Here is an 18,131-nt window from a genome sequence, read left to right on the forward strand (position 1 = left end):
GTACTTTTCTTAAAACCCAAAATAAAGCAATAAGTTGTCCCTGGGGTTTTTTTAACACTTATGTGTAGATAGCAGAGTTCCAAGGGCATCTAATTTTCACATGGGAATGTTTCCTAGTATGTTTCTTAGTAAGGTGGAATGCCAAGGCTTTCTCAGAAGCACTGGGAGGAGAAGATATAAGGAAAGCAGCACTTGTTATCTGTACAGAAGGATTTTCACCACGTGGGAGGAACAGCTCTGCCATTGCCCTCCTAGCAGGAGGTGTGTGCTCGACTGGCTGCAGAGTGTATTCAAAATGCAACCCAGCAGAAATGCAGCCTTCCATTGGCACCTGCCTCTGCAGGATGCTGCTGCCATGTGGCCAAACTCGCACCTGTCTGTGCCCATCCAGCTTCCTTTGCTCTCCGTGCAGAGGGTGGGAAGGGAAACCTTGTGTGCCAGGCTGGTAGGAGCAGCCAGCTCCTGGCAGTGCCCCTCAGGAGGGCTTCTCTCACCTGCCTGCCAGGCACCATAGCAACTGCCAGCCACAACCTGCAAACAGCCAGAAGACCAGAGCGGTGCTGTTTGTGCCCTGTTGCCATGGGGTGGGAGCTCCTGCGTGGTTGGAGAGCGTGTGGCTGCACGCAGCCCCGCGGGCGTGCGAGGGCCCGTGGCCTTGGCTGCTGGGCACCCACCGAGGGCACACACAGACAGAGCTGCCCCCACCCAGGGCATGGAGCCTGCGCTGGAAAACCACACAGATCCCGAGGAAGCCAACCAAATGGTTTTGATTTAGTCACGGTAATTCGGTTTGTTATGCTAGCCAGGGAGCAGCTGCTTTTGGCCGTGTGAAGTCTGGGCATAAGAGCAGCAGGTTTAGGACTGTCTTTACCTTCAGAGCAGACCCACAGATGGGTTTGGCTGTGAGATGCTCGTGTGGGAGCAGTGGTGCCTACAGGCTCTCTTCCCCACTCCTGCAAAACCTCTGAGTCATCTTTGCCCTTGTGTCTCACAAGGTCACTCACCTGTTGGTAACACCTGAACACACGGCTGCTCACAGTTCTTAGGAACTAAGGGAAGACACAGAGAGGCATTGCTAGCAGACAGGTCAAGCATATTTGCTTCATCAGACTGAAGAAGAGAGAAAGTATTTTGTAAGAATAAATCCATAAAATTCAGGTAAGCATTTTAAAAACAGCAGCTCTAATCCTTTGAGACAAGATTATTGGTTTGGGATTCTACTTTCTCTCCACAGTGCTCAGGTGAGTGGCAAAGATGAAAGTGTAAAAGGTAACATATTTTGGTTTTAGGAATGAACCCTGTACTTCTCTTTAGACTTCATAAGAAATCCCTGATCTAAGTCTGTCCAAGAGTTCTGCATGTATTGAAAATTACATCTTCAAATAAGAACAGTTAATGAGGCTGTGATTAAATTCAGCACATCTTCCTGTCCATGCTGACATTTCAGGCCACTACCAGCTTGGAAGAAGGAGAACCTTCTGTTGAACTGCAATGGATAAATGTAAACTGTGTAAACTGTTTCTTTTGGTTTATTTGTTTTGTTGTTTTTTTTTTTTTTAATAAACCTCTGGTAAATGGACAATGTTTTCCCTAATCATCAGCTTGATTCATGGAAAGTGACTCATCTTCCTACCTCAAGGAAAGAATATGTATTTAATTCCTGAGAATAGACTATTACATCACATGAGTAAAGATGGTTTAACAGGAGGTAAAGCTGTGAGAACTTCTAAAGGCAGCAGTTTGCTATGCAGTGGGATGCTCTTCATGCAAGTGTGTTTAACCTCTATAGGAAATACTTCACAATTAATGTATTACAAACATTCTTGTCCCATGAGATGACCTAATACTACTGGCCTTTTCCACCTCATACATTGCTTGAAGTGCAAGTTACAGCAGATATTCTTGCGTTACTTAACTAATTGTCATCACTTGCTTGATTCATTCCATTACACTATTTGTGGTGTACCATGAAAGCCTTGTAAAAGTGTGCTTGCACATCATTATTATGGGGTACTGATGCTAAACTGGAAAACACCATGAGACAAATACTTAATAAATCATTGACCTGTGAGAAATGCTACAAATAGTTTATGTGTACTTGGAAATATAACATGGATGAAGAAGTGCCACCTGAGCTTATGGGGCCTGATTATTGACAGAACAAGCTAGTGTGACAGTAAGTTTTCTGAGACACAGGACACAAGCTGGCACAATTATTTTTGTTGACAAAATTCACTGTGACTGAAGCCTTTTGATGTGGCTGAACATCGTTCTCACCTGACACTGCCTGCCCTTAAATCTTAAATCATCTTAAATATGGATCAGAAAGTGCTGCTGAAGGGCTGCCTGGAGTACCAAGATCGTTTCAACATAATATAGTTTTAATATAAAGTGTGATTTTGTTGACTTCTAAGTCCATGATTACCTTTCTGTAAAAGAAATAAGGCTTAAACTAGAATCTGCAGAAACCATATTTTCCTCTGCCCTCTGCAGCTTAGGAAAACTTAAAAGATAACTGTAAAGGCTCAAAGAATGATTAAGATGTGGGATAAAGACTAGGAAGTTGTTTACCTTCCATTTTGCCTTATTCAGAGCACTTTCTTAGTTTGAAGGATAAGAATAAATCCCTGCTGTGCCTGCAGCTCCTCTGTGGTTTCTGGGAAGTCATTTAGACACGTTTCCATGGAGGTGAACAAGCAGATCCAACAACTTTGTTTCTGGAGGAGGCAGGTTTTACTGGGAAGGTGCCTGTGCTAACAGGCTGTTAGGGTGCTGTGCTTGGCCTAGGAAGCCTTGTGCTCACAGGCTGGGTTTGTTAGATTGAAAATAAAGTCATGGCAACACAGCCACATGGCACTTCTCCAACACATGGCTCACAAGAACTCGGGTCTGTCCACACACGTCTGTGCTGTTAGCAAGACCTTGCTTTTTCTGGACTGGGTGCTCGTGGTGAACATCTGTGTTCCAGGTCCACAACTGACACATTTTGGTGCCACAAATCCCAAATCCAGCTGTGGTTTCACCCTGGAGATAAGACCCGTAAAACCTCCTTCATTCATTCATTTCAAACCAAAGAGTCCCTCTTCAAACCAGTGTTTGTAAAATCTTTTTCATCCAGAGCTTCACTGATCCATGTACTGGTTAGACAAATAGTCTGTACACCTGATTACAGAAAAGTGGGTGCCCTGTCCTTGTTCTATCTCTTGGTTTGTATTTTATAGCATTTATTGCAGTGGAGATGGATATGGAAAGTGGTTGGTCAGGCAATGCAGAACCACCAGGCTTTCTTATCCTAGTTCAAAGTGAAATTTAAAAAAAACGAAAAAAAAAACCCCAAAACAATTTAAAAAAAATTGGCCTGGAGGGGAAAAAATAAAAGCTTGTTTCAAGAAGTCCTTTAGACTCTCCATGGGGGCAAGACCTTCCTCTGTAAAGCAAAGTAATGGGGATTTAACTGTCGCTGATGTCAATTCAGGAAACATCTCTTCCCTTCCCTTCCCTTCCCTTCCCTTCCCTTCCCTTCCCTTCCCTTCCCTTCCCTTCCCTTCCCTTCCCTTCCCTTCCCTTCCCTTCCCTTCCCTTCCCTTCCCTTCCCTTCCCTTCCCTTCCCTTCCCTTCCCTTCCAATTTCCAGCACAGTTAATCACCACCTACCAATCTGCAGTGGGAGAGTGGCCCTTATCTTGGAAGGTAAGACAATGAGCAGATAAGTATGCTCTGCAGTCTTATGTCAGAATTATCCCCAGGGTTTCTCCTTCTCTGTCAGATGGCAATGACAGCTCCACCTTATCACACAAGGTATGGTAAGGAAAGGTGCTTGTTCTGTTATCTCTGTTATTAATGAATTCATGGAGAAGGAAGAAAAACAAACAACACAGGAAAGGCAATTCTGGCTGCAGATTCTTGAGGATAATTTCCTCAAGAAGAACCTATCAGGAAAGGTGGCCTAATATGGGCTACAGTCTGAATTAAGAAAAGATTATTTGGGTTTTCTTTCCTTCCCTGTCCTGGCCATTTAAACATTCAATAGTTCAATATAGCAATAGAATCTGAAAAACATACAGAATCTGTTTGAAGTATGTAAGTTTATGTCCCTTGCTGCATCATTATTCTGAATATCACTATGGATATTGCAATAAAAAGGTAGTTTTCTTTTCCTTTTGTAACTTAGCAGAATAGTGGATAAATATTTATTACATAACATAGAAATTAAGTCTCCAAAATTTTTTAAAACAAATTGTTGATGACGAAATATATGCTTCTCTACTGATTTGCAGGTCCAAAAAAAGATTCATTACATGGATTTTGTTCATTTTTATATTACAGCTAAAAAAAGTTTTTTTAAAAAAAAATTCAACAGAGCTTGCAGATTTATTTTCTTTTCTTCTGATCACATCATATCTAGGGTCTCTCTGTAAACAAAATTGTTCATCTAAGCATAAACACTCCTGGAATAGTCAGATGCGTGCAATCTGATTCAACTCTTAGTGAAGAAAATAGAAAATCCAACCTGGAAAGCACTCAATAATCTAAAATTAAACAAATAATACCTTAACATGGCAAAACTGAAATTTCTTGACAAGATTTTGTTGGACTCTTGCTCTCCAGCTAATAATAATGCTTTTAAATTGCATTTTCTTGGTCAAAATACCAAACAGAGAAATGCATTAGTTCCACATATGTGTGGATTCTGCTCTGAATAGTAGGTACAGCTGGACTGACTTTCAGCTGGACTAATTGGATCTTGTGGGTGTTTTTATTAGGATCTCTTTCCAAATAATCATCTAAACAAAACTAGGTTTGACTTTGGTAGGTGCTTCCCCTTAACCATCTTCAAAGATTTCTGAAAGGAGCCATGGGAATGAAACAAAGCCTTGTCACCAGGAAGGAGCAAGTAAAACATGCATTAATGTGTTGTCATTAATAGTTAAGTCATAGCTACGACAATAGTTTTCCACCTCATTCCTTAAACTGCTAACAATTAATTTGAATTGTATAAAACCAGCAGGAAACTGCACTCAGCAGTACTCCAAGAAAGGACTTGTGACTCTACTGGCACAAAAATTACAAATAAGATACCCTGTAAAAAAAAAAAAAAAAAAAAAAAAAAAAAAAAAAAATCCGCTGACTGGAAAAGGGGAAGCCATACCCAAAAAGGAATAACATAATTAGATCTCTTATTATGGCGTGCTTGCGTAATTCCACCAGTGAGTAAGGTTTTGAACAGGAAGGAAGGTGTCCTTTGGCTGCAAAAGTGCAGGTAATAACAACTGGCAGCCACTAGATCTGAATATTTGATGTTTGCTCCCAGAGAGAGCAGCAATGGCCAAGGTGCAATAAATGGGAACAGCTGGCAAACACCCCACATACTGTGCTGCTCCACCTGTGCATTCAGCAATTTTGCATTTTTACAGGGCTGAAATTAAGGATATTCTTAATGGAGTCACCTTCTGAGAGATTTTTATCTTCTATGGGATTATTTTCTGCACAGCAGATTTTTTTTCTCACTATACAGCAAAGTCCTGCATTAGCCTGCACCTAACTGAGGGGGATTACTCGAAAAGGAACAATTTTATGTCAACGTGTTTCCCAGATGGTGCAACTGTGAATCCTCAAAAGTTTTCTCTATGCAAAATAGAAGAATGATGACATAGGCTGTCCAATTAATGGCTTGTTTGTACTAGTGCTGTTGATTTGGAATTCTAGGCTGAGTTTTTTCATGTCCAGAAATTGAGCTTTATTTGCTTGAGCCTGTGAAAGAAACAGAATTTGTGCCTGTTACCTTTCAGAAATACTTATAGATCTCCAGTGTCTGAAGAAGGAAACTGAAAAAAAAAAAAAAAAACCAAAAAACAAAACAAAACAAAAACCTCAAAAACCACAAAGAACAACAAAAAAATGTGCAATATCAAGGTATTACTCCCTTTGAAAGTGTTATTCAGCCTCTCTGTGGAGCAGGTCTGTGTACCCTGTATTTGTAATTTTGGCCCTAATTATTCATGCCAACAGTTTGTCCAGAGGAATATACTTATCAAATCTCAACTGAGACAAAATTAGCCATCTGCTGAAAGTCCTTGGTTTTCCTTGTGCTTTCATTGTGTGTGACAATTTCTAGGTCCTTTTAGAAACAAAGATTCTGATGTACCTTTCCACAACTCTCACCTGTGATAAGATTCCAGATAAACTATATATATATTTTTTAAAAAACTCAAGGAAATGTAATACAGTAACTATAATCCTAGAATAATTAAATGTTCCTTGAAGTTGGAAGCTTGTAAATATGTTGCTATACACCAGGTGTCACATCAATTACTGCTTTGTCTTCCTAGTCTCCACAGTTTGTCTTCTAAGCTGTAGTTTATTACCGTGTCTGCAACTTTTTTTTTTTTCCTCCACAACTAGATCCAGTTTAATGTGCTGTATTAGAATGTTTGCCGTTTAAGGGCTGGAATGAATGTCCTGTGGACTTCAGATTTGTCAAGCTTGGAGAAAAGGAGGCTGAGGGACAACTTCATGCCTTCATGCACTTGTCTGTCTAGGTCTGTGAAAAGCAAGCCCAAGGTTAAATACGGGACAGAAAAGGCCAAAAAATTTTCTCCAGACTCTCACAAGTGCAAGGAGACACCTTTGTCACTTGAGAGCAATGCATACAGATCCTATTTTAGTTAAACCAGCAATGGAATATATAAATTTCTGCCATATTTGCATGTAGAGAAAGCACTCTTTCACAGAGTGCTGATAGTTAAATTAGAATGTTTCTGCTTGATTTTTTTCATTTTCACTTCCAAAATAAATATCTTTTAGAATTATATGAATAATCTTGCAGCTGTTGAAGACAATCATTAGTCCTTTTATTTTATTTTTATTAGCATTAGTTTCAGATTTTAAAGCAATGGATTACACTTAAGTTCCAAAGCATGGACTTTTTTCCAAAAGATTTGGAATTCCTGACTGCCAGTATGAAAGCCAATGGGAACTGCCTGATGTTCATCATATCACCTGATAGATTAAGTTATGTGTCTTTTACCTGTGGAGGAAAATTGAATATATGGTGCTTCTGCTTTTTAAACTTGAGAATTACATTGTCTAAGCTTAGATCTCCAGCTCATAATAACAAAGTAATGGAAGCAATATGAGGTTCAAAATGTTAATAAATACTGTCAAAGTGAATTTGGAGGAAAAGTAAAGCTCACTGGCAAGTGGGAATGACTCTCATATCAAGGATACATTGATGAGTGCAGACCATTTCTTAGAAAACATGTTATCCTAAATCTGCTTCTGCCCCAAACTGGTTGACTTGAGCAGCATTGGAGCTTGTCTGCCACTCCCAGAATCCAGGCTGATATTTTCCTCCATGGAAAACTGGGGGAAGGCATTTGTTTTCCCGTTTGAAATTATCTCTTGAGCGCAGTGCCAGGGAACCTCGTGGCTCCTGAGCGATACCATGGCTCTTGCTTATCCTGGAGATGGTTTGGCCTAATTTAATTTTCTGCCAAACTCCTTCTGCTGTTTGCCCACCAGCGACAGCTCTGAGTGCTGGTTCTGGTGGGTTTGTTACCTGAGTGGTGTTTCTGGAGCCAAACCTGCTCGTTTCTCACTGCTGCCCATGATGAGTCACAAAAGAAAAACCTTAAACAACTGATGGCCTGAACCCTCAGGTTTTCCAGGCCTGAAAGAAAAAAATAAAAAAAACAGCACTTAAATGTTGGCCTGTCCCATCTGGAAGGCCAAGAGGAGAGGCACAGAAGTGAAGATCACCTCAAGTTTGGCTGGAAATGAGAAGTTAATTCTTTGTTCCCATTTTACTGCAATAGGGATTCCCCAGGCCTGGGTTTAGGCCATGGAATAGTTTTTGTTTGGAAATAGCTGCATTCACAGGAAATATCTCTTGAAAGGTGATCAGCAGCCCTCCTACTCTGCAGGAAACATGGCTATAAATCCTCTAGGCACCATTTTAATTTCTTTCCACCAGTTTTAGGTGCCCATGCATGGCTGCAGCTTCACTTTGATGTTCACAAGGCCCTTAAGGTCAACACTTAATTTCTTTGAGAAAATTAAACAGCAGCACAGCAATGAAATTTTATATTTGTGTGCAAAATGGAGCTACCACTTTATTTTGCAGATGCATGCACTATAATACAGATTATTTCAGGTATGTAGGGAACTGGCAAGTTAGTAACCTTCATCTTGGCTGTTTGGCAATACCTGCCATGAATGATCATTATCCCCATTTCAACCATGTGCTCACGAAAAGGATATTTGCTGCCAGCATCTGTGGAAAAACTGTTATTTTGTGCATGAAAGCAAAAGATCAGCAAAATACAACAGCCTAGTTGCCTCTTCCTCTTCACTGTTGTGAGGTCTAAGGCAACAGCTTTCCTCTTTTCACTATTTTCCTCTTTTCAATATTTTAAAGGATAGATGTTGGGGGCCAAAAATTGTAATGCAATATATTACATAAACCTTTCTAACCTTTCAGTATCTATACATAAAAATAGTAGTGCAATTAACCCATTGCAGGTGGTTTTTTCTGGTTTTTTTTTTTTTTAAATAGCGGACCACCAGGTATATAGGGAGTTCCAAGTTCAGATGGAAGAAAGCATATCATTACACGACAAGCCTGACAAATTGCTATTATTGCCTTTTAAAAGAGGGGTTTGAAATCCCAGATAAATAAAAAAACAAACAACACCACCAAAACAAAAACAAAAACAAAAACAACACCAAAAAAACCCAAACAACAACAATAAAGAAACACACCCAAAGCTGAATATTGTTCATATCAGTGAATTGTGGGGAAAGTTGTGTGCAAATGTGCTTTATAGGCATGTGCTGTGTAGATGCCTTAAGAGCTAAATCTGCACCACATAAGCAGTCAAAACCAGCAAGACTATAAACTTTTCCCAGCACTTCAGCTGCTTTTGGATCATGTCTTGTGTGGTGTGGTTTTGGTTCAAAATAGTAGCAATAACGTCCTTAATTAATGTTTAGCCCTGGAGGGGAAGCGAAAAAGCTGTCCACTATTACCAAAATTGAAAGAATCACAGCCATGACTGTACAAAGGTATTTGTGCATTTAGTGACTTTTTCTATAGCAAAAGATGAGCCAACAGGATAAGACTCCAAGTTATACCTTAAAAACAAACACCTGGCAAATGACTGCCACATCTGGAGCACACCACGGTACTTAAATTACATTTGGCTCGTCACGCTGTGCTTCACAGCTGTTATGGCACAGAGAAGGATAATTAAAAACAGCAGATTGCCATAGTATTTAATGGACTGCTGCTGAACTATTTGTGTGTTTGTGATCCAAATGAAAACTGTTTGGCAAGTTATGGTTTTGGAGCAGGAAGATGCTTATGAACCACAGTAGGTTTATTGAGAGTGTTTATTTACCTTGTGATCTGGGGCAAGAAGCAATGATTTCAGGACACTGAGAAGCTGTATGAATCATCATGTAGTTATGTTAGGAATGTGCTTTAAGCAGTATGAATTATGTCTTGGCTAAAGGGGAATCCAGAATACATACATTAACATGCCATAATATCAGCTCTATTAGTTAAGGCTCTGAGTCACCAAATAAAGAGGTGAAAGTAAGCTGTTTTCTGACAAAAAAAAAAAAAAAATCATAGGAAAGAAAGAATGAAGGAAATTAGTTGGGTAATTTGACTGCTTTTCTGGTGCACTGAGGTCATCCCACAGCTCAGGTACAGACAGGTTCATTCCAGGACTGCAGGTGACACACAGCAGAGATTCCCCTTCAGCCCCTTGCAGCTTTGTATGTCAAAACACAAAAGGTGAAAAATCTCTCTGGTTTTTTTTTTTTTTTTTAATGTTGACAACCATCACTCCCTCTTGCCTAGCAACTGTTTACAACCACATTCCTGGAGAGAAAAGCAACCTTTTCAAATTTGATAAAGACCTATTGTGAGTTCCCATGTGAATTCGAGGAGCTACATGGAAATTCAAAGACTTTTATCACTGTCTAGTGTGGTTCAAATATATAGTGGTAAGTAATGTTTGGTTAATGTGTATAAACTGAAAAATAAGAACCCTTTGGAGTTTCCGTTCTACCTTCCTTTATTTTGCTCTTCATCTAAAATATATTTTGTCTCAAGCTCATAAACACATCGCATTTCTTCTGTTCTAAAATCTGGGGTTAATTGGGAAAAATAACCTCCATTTCAACCCCCCCAAGTGTTCACATACTGTGTATTAGGTTGGGTTTTTCCTGAAATACCTTGAAACAAATATGATTTTGAAGTGTGTCTTGAAGTCTTTGTGTTTCCTTAAATTAGGAAGGCAGAGAATGCAGCTGTCTTAAGTGTTCTTGCTTTTTTTCCCCCCTTTTTCATAAAAATGTAAGTAAAAAACTTATTTTTGTTACTTAAGATAAAACATGTCTTGCTTAAAACAAAAAGCAATGGCTCTCACTTATTCACCTGTCTCCAGAGGCTGAAATTTAAAGAACAGTGGGCAAAAAGACACTCAGAGTTTCAACCCTGTGATCTGAAAGCTCCAGAGCAGGGGAGGAAATTAAACAGAGGAGAAGGGCAAGGAAGACTTAATCCTCATCTTTCCTTTGCCTGGCAAAACTCAGGTAAACAGCTGCAAAGAAAGAAATGGCCACAGAGATAATTTCTCTTTTCAAAGCAGCACAATTACATGCTATTTCTCTCTCCAGGTACATCACAATCAACAAAATTATCTAGAGTATCATCTAGGCTTCATGGCAGATGTTGAGAGAAAAAAGCAAGCAGACAGGGAACCATGATATTTTTATTTTACTTTGCATGGTCTCACATTGCATATGTTTGGTTATAGCGGGTGGAGAGACACAGAAGTAGGTTGGATCAGGAGTTGGTAATTAATTATTTTTAAATTAACCAAATTTTTCTTTGGGATTACTAGACTGGTTTTGTATTTCTTCTCTACTCCATTGTTAACTAATTGTACAGTAACTTTGCAAAGAAATTTAACAAGTCCTAAATTTTAACATAACATAACCCTAAAACATATTTTCACCTATGAATTTTCTCCTAAGGAAGTTTTTGAGGTTATTTGGCATAAAGATGCATTCATAAACAGTATCTGCTTCCCCACCCACAGCAATGCAAAAAATTCGTATCATATGAAATATCAGATATCTTCACTCACAGTGTTTGCCAATTGAATTCACTTAAACTGCTAGAAAACTTGGGCCAAATTCTAAGATCCCACATTTAAAACCTTGGTGCTGCAAGCCATTGATCAGATGAAAAATCCTCTAACTATATGAATGTATTCTTTTGTCAGTAGATTTATCTTCGCATGCTTTTATTAGACGCTACTCAAGGGAACTCCTGATGTCAAGAATAAATATTGAGAAAAAAAAAAAAAAAGTAAAAACATTTAGTTCCGTAGAAATTAATCATTTTTGGAACTACCAAAACCAACTGAGCTTGAATTTAACACCTGCAAAATTCACATCTATAAGCTTTATTTTATGATAGCTTCTTAATATCAAATAGGCCATTGCATGAAGAGCTCTGAAACTCAAATGGTATCAAACAGACCAAACAGAGCAACAACTCAGCAAAAAAAAAATCTTTTCTGTGAGGCTCCATGTTTGAATAAAAGGAAATGTGCAAAACCACCAATTCACAGATGTGGGAACAAAGGGGAAGAGAAAGGTTATGGATAGCAGATAACTATTTAAATGGAAAATCACTTCTCTTTTCTGTAAAAGAAGAAATCTAATATTTCTTTTCCACAGCAACAGATCTTTTGCAATTAAATCTACCATCAAGTTTACATGGGGAAAAATCCCTAATTATCACAATAAGGCATCACAATGCCTTATTTGACATGATTTATTTGATGGTGTTCATGGGCTGGTCATTACATGTCAAGGCTGCATGTTCATTTTTCAGTCAGGCCCTGGGGGAACGATAGTTTCTAACTTTAGATTATAACCAAATGCTCAAAAGTTTTGATCCCACATGTCTTCATCTTGAGACCAGATCTCAGCAGCCAAGACAAGGATTAATAACCAAGGTGTCTCGTAGGACTGATGATGACTGATCTGACCAAAGATACTTTGGCTTCTCATTTTATTCCTGTGATAGACACACCTTATGACCAAAGACCAGACATTTTCCTTCTGAATTTCTCTAATTCTTTTCTCTTGATCACATCTGTGTAGCCTGTTTAGTGTGTTCAGCTTTGAAGTGAATCGTATATGTGAGTGTTTATTGCCAGAACAGGTGAGGGACCTGGTGCTGTGCAGGGTTTAAACTCAAGTATGTGTACTTCTAAAATGTGTGAATGCAGTTAATTAACATTTGCACAATACACCACTCTGAAGTGGAAGTTTGTTTCTAGGAATCAGGGCATGAAATTTAAAAGGTCTTGAATTTTAACTTAATGTGACCCAAAACTGTGTTTTCACCTGTGGAAGTTAATGCTAAGGGATCTTTTGGGGTTGTTTGGCATAAAGATTCATAGAGAAGCAGCATCTGCTTCCCCACCCACAGCAGTACCAAAAATCCATATCACATCAGTTATCTTCACTCACAGTGTTTGCCAACTGAATTCGCTCAAACTGTGAGAAAACTTGGGCCAGATTCCAAAAACCCACATTTAAAACAGTGGTGGGGTTCTCTTAGGGGCTTCTTGTTTTAGCTTTGGGAATCTGTTTCTATAGGTGTCTTTCAGATCTCCCCATGGGGGATGGGGACTCAGAGTGCATCTGCAAGTTTTCAAAGGCTGATACTGAAGATCCTCAGAGCTAGTGCCTCAACACAAAGCTGAGCACTCTCCTGCCTGACACTGTGAACAAATTAAAAAAAAAAAAAGGAGTTGTGTGAAAACAGCTTGATTTGATTTGCACTGATAAACCTTTTTTTGCAAATATTCCAGTGCTGCCAAGGGATTCGGTAGCATTATTTCCCCGTTATTGATCAGGGAAATTAAGGCACAATGACTTTTTCAGAGCTCACCCAGCAGGAACAGTTCTACTTAGCCCTTTGCACTTCTTTTCCCTTTAAGAAACGGTGATATTTACACTTGTATTTTTCAAATTTTAACTCGACCTCTGAATTCCCTTTGAAGTCAACAGGCTGAGTTACCAATTAAAATTAATTGCTCTACCTTGGCCTGCATTTTATGGGGATTATGGCAAAGCAGGCCATTGAAATGCTTTAGAAATGGGGGCCAAATGAAGACTCTGCTGCTCACACACAAGAGCTCAGTGTGCTCTGCTGGGAAAAGTATTCCCATGGCCCACATGAATTGCATCCACAGATGTGTGGAGTTAAAGGCCCTTGGGAGAAAACTGGCCTGTGACAAGCAGGGATGAGGATGCTGGGCTCTCTGTGGGAAGCAGAAGCAGCACCTGTGAGATCATGGACAATTATCCCCAGCACTGCTCATCAGCAGCAGAAAGCAGTGGCCAGGTTAATCTCTGCCAGTCCTTTAGTTGATTTTGCCAGGTTTTTGTTCCATTGCTTTTGTTGGCTCTACCTTCAGAGATTGCTATTCTGATCAAATACCTTCCTTTTCTTCCAAACTCTGTTCTTAAATCTATGCCTGCAGCTCTTGATACTTTGGGTTTTCTTTTTTCTTACAATTCCCATGTGATGTGGAGCAGTACATAAAGTCTGGAAAAAAAGGAAAAAAAACTTCATTTTTTTTTAATGAGGCTCATTCATTTTATTGCAATTGTGTGCTTGCAGAAAAGGTGTTTCACCTTTCTTTTCCTCTCATATTTAGTAGTTTACGATGTCCATTGATCAAAAAATATGATGTATTATCTGTATTTTGAATACCGTGGAATTACATGGATAATCACAACATTCTTCGGATCTGCCTGTTCATAAAATCAGAAGTCTGCAAGTCAACTCTATAAAGGTTGTTACCATTAACATAATATCTTGTGCAATCATGCAAGGATTTCAAGGAATATGCAAAGAGACTGAAATTCTATCTGAGCTTTTTAAGTAAATTTGTGATGACTTCAAGATCTTAGGGCTGTATATATCAGTGATTGTTTTCTGAGTGCTTTGCCACACTTCCTCAGGAGCATTTCTTCACAAAGTGATAGAAGAGAAAGGGGAAGGCTCCATGAGGTCCCATTTTCTCACAGAGGACATGATCTTTACCAGAGACTCATTCACCCTAGAGGTTCACTTTGCCTCTCAGGTATCAGGTTTGCATGCAAATATTGTTTTAAATTTCCACTCCAGTCCAAGCACGTTAAAAGATAGATTTGCGACTAAGAACTTCTTCATCGAGTCAGGGAACATTAGAGATATTCCTGTCTTTGGCTGTGGTACTCATTTACTGATGTTTACTGGAAATTTACATGAGTTACATGGTTGTGTGAAAATAGCTCATCATCAGAGTTTATCTGCTGCTGCAAGTGCCTCTTAAAATACATTTTTGACAGTACTCAAGACTGAAGGAGAACAGAGTTATCTTTGCATGGCAATAAGAGTCATCTAGACTGAAAAAATGTGGGAAATTTACACTTACCAATGTTACTTTGTTCTAAAATGGAGAAAATCACCTCCATTTATAACAAAGGCTCCCATGATTCTTACTAAGAATTAAAAAAAAAAAAAATCTTAACTAAGGTTATCAGCCAGAAAACCTGTTTTTTTATTCTCTTCCAAATGCACAGCACTATCACCTCCATTAAATGAGAGATTCAAGCAACTCCTGGTTTTGCCTGTGGGTAGAAAAAGAATCTGCACACAGCTGACCCACACACTGGGAGCAGGGTTTCCCAAGCACTCCAGTGGTAGGAGGTTTGAGATACAAGGGTTTCCCAAGAGGCTGGGATCCCAGGTCTGTTGATCAATAGAACACACCTGATAGCTGCTTTTGAAAACTTCCTCCTGAGATAATTCCTGTGACGTTTGTTCTGATCCTGCCATGGCACAGCTGCAGTGTAATCCAAGGCCGGGACATTAAAGCAGACATTGTTTTGTGTGCCAGGGCAGATTGTCTTATCTCAGTACAAAACTAACTCAGATAAAACTGAGGTGGGTGACGGATACAGATGTCTTCACTTCTAAATCATTAAAAGCCTTTTTTTTTTCTTCCCCCAGAGGCACATCTCAGCAATCTTTTTTTCTTACTAAGGATATGCACTCTGCCTCTGTCTCTGTGTGCAATCTCTTTTCCAGAGCTTAATCAGGAACCACAGGGTTGCAGCTCAAATCCTAAACAAGTCTTTGACAATGTGAGTTTCCATTTCTAGGGAAAGCTTGAGCTACCTCGATGTTCAGGGAGGTATTTCTCCACCTGGGGAAAGAAAAGGGAAAAAGGGAAAAGACAAAATGAGAAAAAGGAAAAGAGGAAAAACAGGAAAAGAAAGATAAACAGGGAAAGGGAGGAAGAAGGAAAAGGGTGAAAGGAGGAAAAGGAGGAAAAGAGGAAAGGAAGAAAGGGAAAGCAAAAGAGAGGGAGAGGGAGAGGGAAAGGGAAATTGCCAAAATATTGTTAAATGCTTTTTTAAAGGAAAAGCAAGCCCAATAACAAGTTGGAGTAATATCTGGCACTGAATGGCTCAAAAAACAGTAACAATTTTACAGTGGTCTTTTTATCCTGATCCTGAGATATCTGCATGGTCAGAGGGATTTTTTTCCCTTCCAGAACAGGACTTGCTAACAGAGAAGTACAATCAGGCTCTGGGGTAATGTCACAGTCCTGAAGGGCAATAAAGCCCCCAAATCAAGGCAGTGCCCCCGTGGTGTAAGCCATGTCCCTTCCATGCCCTCCCCAAATTGCTTCTCCTCCTCCTCAGCCACTCTACTCCCCAGAACAACTTTTCTAGGGTTTGGTGTTATGGGAACTCCCCTTTCAGGTCACATGAGATACTTCAAAATATATAGTCTTTTTAGGCATGTGGATCACTCTAAAGCAGACTTCCATGTCTCCACCCACTGGTAAATCTGAATTTTAACAGTTTTTCCTTCCACTAATTGGAGTCCTGCAAGGAAAGGTTTTCTCCCTCTTGGCTGCACCTTTTTGAACACAGGGTGGAAGCTGTTCCCTGAGATGTGATGGGAACTGGCTCACTTATAGTCTTGGATGTGTGAGCCAGACTTCTGTGTTCCATTACTGCTGCAAGCCATTACCTCTTTTCCACTTTGACGAATGCCCCTTCCTTTTATTTTTAACAGAAGTACCTCCCAAACACAATAAAACAACATATGTAAACCCTTCAGTCCTGCCTGCTGTCCTTTCCTACTTATTTCTTCTTTTTACTGGATGCCTAGAAAGTGCTTTGCTTGTGTCTATAAACTTTAGGGAATTTTTTTTTGCTGTTTGCTTTTTCTTTTGAGGAGACACTTTGTATTTCAGATGATGGGCACCATATTTTTATGTGAAAACAAGCCATTTCTTATGAAGCACACAGATGTGGTCTTAAAAAAGATGCATCCCATCCCCCTTCCTCCCCTTCTGCACTTGAAGTTCAAGACCAGAAAAAAAGAGCATGATAAAGAGAGGGAGCAAAGGAAGCACAAATGTAGATTAGCACCTGTAAGTCCAACCAAGAATTCTTCTGGATGATTGTACTAAGGAGAGCTGTGACCCTTATCTGATGAGGAAATGCTTGTCCTTGGAAGGAAAAATCAATTACAAAAGACATTTAGTAAACAAGATGAAGGACCTACAGCCATGTATTAGGTGCTGGCAATAACTGATGGCACATGGTTTAACTGAGGCTTGATTATCCAGTAGAATTATGATATTGCCTCTAGATTTGATGTTAGGAAGCCACGATGAAGTGTTAAAAAAGGCACTGGAAGGCTCAGTATTTTCTGCTCAAGAAATCAGGAGGAGTATGTCATTTTCCAAATACGTAATAGTCCACTTTGACAAAACAATAATTTCTCTAGATGCACCACACTGGTTCTTTCCCTTTTCTCCTTGCTGAAAGCACCATTTAGTTTGCTATTTGATTCACAATTTCAAGGATTTCTGAGGTGTCTTTAGCTTCTTTCAGTGAGGAGGTTGCTGACTCTAGCCCTTGCTGCCAGCAACTGAGCAGGGGAAGGAAGGAGAGATGAGAATTTATGTGAGAAGGGGGAAGACCTGCTTGTCCTACAATGGATTTGTGTGGTGGATTTTTCTTTATGGTTTGGTCACACCAGCCTCTGCCGGTTTTCAGGATCCCTGCAGCCATTTAGGGAATAGCAGTTTGCTGTGGAAGTACTTGTGTTAGACCTATCAGCATCAACTCCCAGCTGGAAAGTCTGCTTTAATGCAAAACAACATTCCAAGCTTAGAAAACGACCCCTTTCATTCTCCACTCATTTACTATAAAGTACAAATATCTTCCCCAAACTATCGTTATTATTTCCTTTTTGTGCTGGTGATATGTTTCAGGTAATGTGTGGTTCAGGGCATAGTAGAAACAAAGGGCTGCAGGTGAAAGTGAGGGCACATCTGGGCCCTGCTTTGAAGGCTGTGCCAACCAAATAGTGAAGGCAGTTGCAAAAAAGTGTCACTATCCCCATTTTATGCATAAGAAACCAAGATCTAGAAAGACTGTTTTCCAATATTAGCAAGGAACAGGGGTGAGTGGGGTTGTATTTCATAACTTATGGGGAAAAAAACCCAAAAATATATACACCAGACTCAGTCTTCTGTTCCATCATTTTTTTTTATCCAATCTTACACCTCAGAATGGAAGTGGAAAATTCTAATTGTGAAAAGTAAGGTGCAGGCAAAACCATACCAACTATTTCCTGCTGCATTCTGCATTTTTAAAAATATTATATGCATGTTTCAGGCCCTATAATCCTGAGGGGTAGTGTGAGGAAGAGGAAAAACAGTGCTGCAACAATTGTGTGCTGTGAGAAAAAAACACAGTGCATGAGCTCTCCCTAGTGGGATAACAAATCCCTGCACTAAAAAAACTGTGCTGCTCGTGCTGGGTTTGCTCCATAACTTTCCCCCACCCTGTGCTCACAGGGGCCCTTTCTTGACAGCTAATAATATGCAGGAAGAGCTAGTGATTCAGTGAAGGAAAACGATTTTGAGAATAGTTTTTCCATTTTTCTGTGGCCCTCCTGGACAAAATTGTGGTGGTTTGGGGGGGAATAGGTGTGGTTTTGGTTTTTGGAGTCTTTTTTCC

Source organism: Erithacus rubecula (genome assembly GCF_903797595.1).
Source record: "Erithacus rubecula genome assembly, contig: SUPER_Z_unloc_7, whole genome shotgun sequence".
Lineage (NCBI taxonomy): Eukaryota > Metazoa > Chordata > Aves > Passeriformes > Muscicapidae > Erithacus > Erithacus rubecula.